Here is a 6199-nt window from a genome sequence, read left to right as displayed (position 1 = left end):
GCTATTGCTAAGACTTCCAAAACAATATTGAATAAAAGAGGTGATAGTGGGCATCCTTGCCTAGTTCCTGTTCTTAAAGGGAATGCCTTTAACCTAAAGCCCCATTATTAAGAGGAAGAAACATGTATTATGTGGCGGGGCTCCAGTGAGGGACCAGTCCTTGGAGAAGGATGTCATGCTTGGAAGGGACAGCACAGGAAAAGAAGACCCTCAATGAAATGGATTGATTCAGTGACCGGGGTAGTGGGGGTAGGTGTGTTAGAGACAATGAAATTGGCACAGGACAGAGCAGGGTTTAGGGTTGTTGTACATAGGGTCGCTATAAGTCGCAGGTGATCTCATGGTACATAACAACAACAACAACAACAACAACAACTACAACTTTGAATCTGCAAGCCCCTCCCCAAGAGAGAGATGACGTACCTATCTCCTGTGTTGAGATTTGTAGCCTCAGAAACGGAATGGACGGTCACTATTAGTGAATCTTAACTCAGCAGCAGGGCTTTGGTTCTGGATATTGGGGAGTTTTTTTTACCTTTTGCTCTTATAGGATCACTTATGTCTTTTTTTTAACATATTCTGCATGTTTACCAATAATAAATATAAATGTTTTGTAGCATTTATATGTGCCAAGTACTGTATTAAGCTCAGCTAAGTCAGCCGTCTGTTTTTGTTCAATCTTACAGCTCTGGTGACCTAGCGGGTAAAGAGTTGTGCTGCCAACCTAAAGGTAAGTGGTTCGAATCCTCCACCTGCTCTGAGGAGAAAAGATGGACAATCTTCTTCCATGTTATTTACAGCCTTTCATAACCCACTGATGGGTTAGCTGTGATTCAGATCCAACTCGATGGCGATGAGTTAAAAGCTAAAAATGGGGTTTTCGTTTTAAATGTTGAAAAAAGATTATTTGACATTCACATTTGTGTTCAAAAACAAATCCGAGTGAAACGCAGTCATGCTTGTGGATGCTTTTGTACATGGCAGAGTTCAGCAGTTGTAATGGAGGCCCACGAAGGCCAAAGCACCCACAGGACAGCTCTTTGCCTGGAATATTTGTCAATCCTGCTTGATTCTCCTAACACGAATGTGAGCTTGAAGTCTTTTTAAAAATCTACTTTTTTCCTTTTAAGCGATTTACAGCCCCGAAAACCTGCACGTCAGCTATGAGTTGGTTCCCACTGGACCATAATGAGTTGAGTTTTGGGTTGCTTTTGCTAACGAGAAGGCTGAGACTCAGAGACGTTGTACGAAACCCAGCATCACACAGCAGGGAGAAGCTAGGATTGGAACGCAGGTATCAAGTGTAGGGTCTACAAGCTCCAGCCTTCCTCATTCCCTCACCGTCTCTGTCTGCTTCTGGCCTGTCTGCCCGCATCCTGGAGTCCAGTCCAGCAGCTCAGGCTGCACCGTGTCTCCTCAGATGGCCTCTGGGGCATCTCGCCAGGCCCTTATTTTTTCTTCCGGAGCCTGGCCTGGCTCACACAGGCTGCTCTGTGAGACTGTGGGCAGAAGCCCTCGCTCGCCAACAGTGTTCGGTTACCCCAGTGACATTCAATTGTTCCTAAGAGAGGAGGCCCGTTTTTGGCAGCTTCTAGACCTGGATTCCAGGAAGCTCTGTCTGACTTCTTTTCTGTTTTTCCAATCAGCGAATCTGCTGGTATCAGTTTCCACTGGGTTGCATAAGTGGGCCTGCCACTCTTCCTGCCTGTCTCCTCTCTGCCACTCTGAGTGCATTTGATGGGCCAGGAGGAAGGCATCGGGGGCCCTGGGAGCCGCACGGGGAAGAGGTTAACAGAGCAGGACAGCACAAGTTCAGGACTTCTGAGCTACACCCAGACGGCAGCTCAGCTTAGCCCCAAAGTCTCGGGGATTCGAGGCCATTAGCAGACGGAGGAACCAAGAGCCTCAAGCTCCCAGAGAGACCACAGATGAGCTCTGTGGGTGAAAGATCCACACCTACATGTCTCTGGCACAGCTGCTTGTTGCCCATTGCCATCAAGTCGGAATTGACTCATAGCTGAATCCTGGCGGATTTTCAAAGGTCCTGAATTACACGGGAGGCAATTGCTCATATATCTCCCTGGGAATAGCTGATGGATTTGAACCCTCTGCTTTTGGGTTGATAATACAACTCTTTACCCACTAGGCCACAAAAGCTGTCTTTCAGGAATTAGTAAACAGAAAATAGATACTCAGTCTCTGGAGACAAACTGCCTGGCTCTGGCTCAAATCCCAGCTCTGGCATTTACTAGCTGTGTAACTTCAGGTAAATTGCTGAACTTCTCTGTGCCTGAGTTTCTGCTTCTGTGCAATACACATGTACCCACAACCATCCAGCCAATTCCAACACAGAGTGACCCTGTAAGACTCCATGGAACTGCCCCATAGGGCTTCCAAAGTGGTACATCTTTACTGGAGCAGATTGCCTCAACTTCCTCACATCCAATAACTCGTGGGTTCAAACCACTCACCTACTGGTTCATAGCAAGATGCTTGAAACTTGTGCCACCAAAGCTCATTATAGGCACAATAGAGAAAAAAAGAAAATTTTCGTTGCACTGTAGGAAGAATCAAATAATATTATACACGTAAGTAAAGGGCTAAGAAGAATATCTGATACATAATAAATTCTCAGTAAGGATAAGCAATTATAATTACAGTAATAACTACTCTTTTTTTTTTTTGTATTAACAGTGAGATTTATTGAGCTGTATCTTAGTACAGACGCTGGGGCTTGACCATAATGCTCTTGATGTACAAAGCCTGAACAGTCTGCCAATTCTTCTTTAGCAGTGAAACCAGAAAGTTGACAGCCAGGTGGATGTTGTGAACAAGTCCATCATCTGTCATCTTCACAGCCAACAGCCACTGCCAGGCACAGGACCTTTTTCATCTGGAATTTGATGGTGGACTTCACTTCCTCTACTTTTGCCCGCAAGTTCTCATTGTGGATCAGCAGAGAAGGGAACTTGCCAGCCTTATTTAGCCCTGGACCTAGGATTCTTGGGATCCGCTTGATCAGGGATTCAGACGCCAAAAAGGCATCCTACTTCTTGGCCAGCTTTTTGACCAGCTTCTTATTCTTTCTTTTTTTATTTTTTATTTTTTTATTATTTTTTTTGTGTGCGTGTACCATCAAATCAGATCTGACTGGTACAGGAGGAGATTGTCCCTCCTTCCCCACAGAGCATCTGGTGGATTCGAACCGTGCACCTCTGGGATTGTAGTTGCAGCTTCTTGCCACTAGGCCACCAGAGCTCCCCTTAGCTTCTTATTCTTGTTGAGATTTTTCAGCACTTTGATGTCCATGGGGGGGATCCCCACAGCCTCGGCTTCATCACAGTGCTGCTGATCCCCAAGAACACACACAGAACTTGGGGTGTGGGGTGGACTTTGAGCCTGACGGTCCCCGAGAAGCGCTTGTCCATCAGAGGATCATAGTTCTTCAAACTGATCTGCAGCTCCACTTTCTCCAAAACGTTCTGCGTTTGCGCTGGGAGTGCAGGACTTCCAGCACCGCCTTGTAGAGGGTGTCGCGAGAGAGTTGGATACTCATGGTCTCTTAGCGCCTCAGTAACCGGAAAAGAGCAGTGACAACTACTCTATTACAAATATTCGCCATAGAGAAATAGTCATATGTGCCCAAGGAAATGTGAACAGTAACATTTAGTGCACCACTAATTTTAATTGGGGCAAACTGGAAACCATCTAAATGTCCCTTGATAAAGAAAATGGCTAACAAACATCCATTCTTGGGAATTCTCTGCAACAGTGAAAAAAAGAATGATGCAGATCCACACAGTCTGACAGGAAAACATCTCCTCACGACAGTGGTCAGTAGAAAAAAAAACTCAAGTTGCCAAAGGATACATTACATAAAGCGCAAGTTCACTGCCATCAAGGCAGTTATAACTCCGAGTGACCCTTCATCAGATTTCTCCCTATATGAGTATAAATCACACAGGAGAAAACTGCCCACTTTTGTCCAGAGGAGCCACGGATGGACTAGAACTGCCTTTGGATTAGCAGAGTGATTTACTGTGGACTAAGCTTTAGTCAACATTCTTGGCACCAGCAGCCAGGAAATTAAAAGACCTATTGCAGGGAGCTCTGGTGGCCTAGTGGCAATACTAGAGGTGTGCGGTTCGAATACACAGATGCTCTGCCGGAGAAGGAGGGGCAATCTCCTCCTGTACCACACAGATCTGGTTTGACGGTACACACACACACACACACACACACACACACACACACACACACAATAGAATAAAAATTCTTTTTTAAAAAGACGTATTGCAATGGGAATGTCTGCTGTTAGGGACCTCTCCAAAGTACTGAAGAGCAATGGTGTCACTCTAGAGACTAAGGTGTGTCTGATACAGGCCATGATCTTTGCAATCACTTGCTATGCATCAGAGAGCTGGACAATGACTAGAGAGGATAGAAGGAGAATTAATGCCTTTGAGCTGTGGCGTTGGAGGAGAGTATTGAATGTACCATGGACTGCTAAGAAAACGAACAGGTTTGTAGGGTTAAACCAGGCTGCTCCTTAGAGGCAAGGATTCTGAGGCTTCGTCTGACATACTTTGGACATGTTGCAAGGAGGGACCGGTCCTTGGAAAAGGACGTCATGCTTGGTAGGGTGGAGGAGGGACAGCGCAAGAGGGGAAGACCCTCTATGAGGTGGAGTGATGAAGTAACTGGAATAATCTAGGTGGGTGCGATTGGCACAGAACAGAGCAGCGCAAGCAACACACAGCACATATCAACAACAAAACAACATGTGCTGCCGGGAGCTCCCCTAGAAGGGTACATAAAGTATGGAAATTTATGTAAAACACAGACTGTAGAAGCCTCTCTGCATTCCCATCCCCAGGCAAATTCCCAGGAGGGCTCATCAGTCAGACTTGTTAGAAACTGGCCACATGGGGCTATTTACATTTAAATGTAAATTAATGAAAATGGAACCAAATTAACCATCTTGATCCTTGGTGCCCTGAGTCCAGTGAGTTTCAAGTCCTTGAAAACCACCCATGGAGAGTGTGTTGGACCACCCGGATATTCCCAGCATTACAGGACATTTACCAGTTAGCACTGATACAAATGGAGGAAAGAGTTAACTGATAAACCAGATCCCTCCGCAGGGGGCCCGCAAGGACGGCAGGACGTTGCTAGTTTTCAGAACAAATGTTTTGAGCACAGAGTGGGACAAAGATGCACAGTCTCCTCTCCTGTGATTTACAACCTCTTGAAAACGGGCCAGAGGGTCGGCTCTGAGCCGGTTCCAACTTAAAGATGACGTCTTGAGTTACTTAGTGCCAAAGACTGCCTCAAGGGCTGAAAGAACAGCTGTGACCAGCACAGACCGAGTCCCAGCCCTTTCCATCTCCATTTTAAGTGCAATGAGTTGGCAATCAGAAAAACGTACTTCGTTAAAATACTGAGCAAAGACGGTGGATGAGGTTGGCAGGTGGTACAGGATAATCTAGAAAGACATTGTTTATATACTGGTCTGCTTTCTTTAAATTTTTTTTTTAATAAGGAAACTGCCTTATTTGTGTAATTAATATAAAGTATACTATAAGATATAAAGGGAAACCAAATACCCTAGCCCGGGCAAGGGAAAACCTGGGCCCAGGGCCTGGCCCAGCCCCTGAGGGGTTTGCTCTGTGTCCATTGTCTCACCCTGTGGCGTCTCCATTTCTCTCTCTGCAGTGGGCTCACCAGCCCGACTGTCCTCCCACACTGCTGGCGATGGAGAGTCCGCGCCACCTGTCACAGGAGTACCGTGAGAGAGGAGCTGACAAGACTCTCCAGGAACTATTGCAGGAATGATGATAAGTCAAGAAGGTGAAAGAAAAGGAGGTGGCGGAGGTGGGAGAAGAGGCGGGGCAGGAAAAGAGGAGGAGGAAGCCGGGAACCCTCAAAGTCAGCAGAAGCCAGTCTCCAGACGCTGTTGACTGAGGCTGCATCTGCATGGAGACTAATGCAACACCCAGAGTTCTTCCTCTCTCCTTTTTTTTTAAATTGATATTTTAACAAAAGTTTATCGAAAACTAGCATGTCCATTCATTCATTGTTGCACATTTCCCTCCCTACCCCAATCATCTTTTCTCTTTAAGAAAAATTCTTTCATTGTTGCAACACCCAGAGTTATTGAGAAATTTGTAGTAGCCAAGTTCAGACACTCGATAAGAAG

General features: G+C 45.9%; 1 pseudogene; it reads left to right on the top strand.

Moving 5' to 3' along the window:
- Positions 1 to 5835, top strand: part of LOC102870732 — a 73308-nt pseudogene extending 67473 nt beyond the window's left edge.
- Positions 5836 to 6199: the final 364 nt, after the last annotated feature.

This window comes from Elephantulus edwardii, unplaced genomic scaffold, assembly GCF_000299155.1.
Source record: "Elephantulus edwardii isolate Elephantulus edwardi_28Jun2011 unplaced genomic scaffold, EleEdw1.0 scaffold00015, whole genome shotgun sequence".
In the NCBI taxonomy this organism is placed as follows: Eukaryota; Metazoa; Chordata; class Mammalia; order Macroscelidea; family Macroscelididae; genus Elephantulus; species Elephantulus edwardii.
Note: the sequence above shows the minus strand (reverse complement) of the source record. Positions and strands in the feature narration are given on the sequence as shown.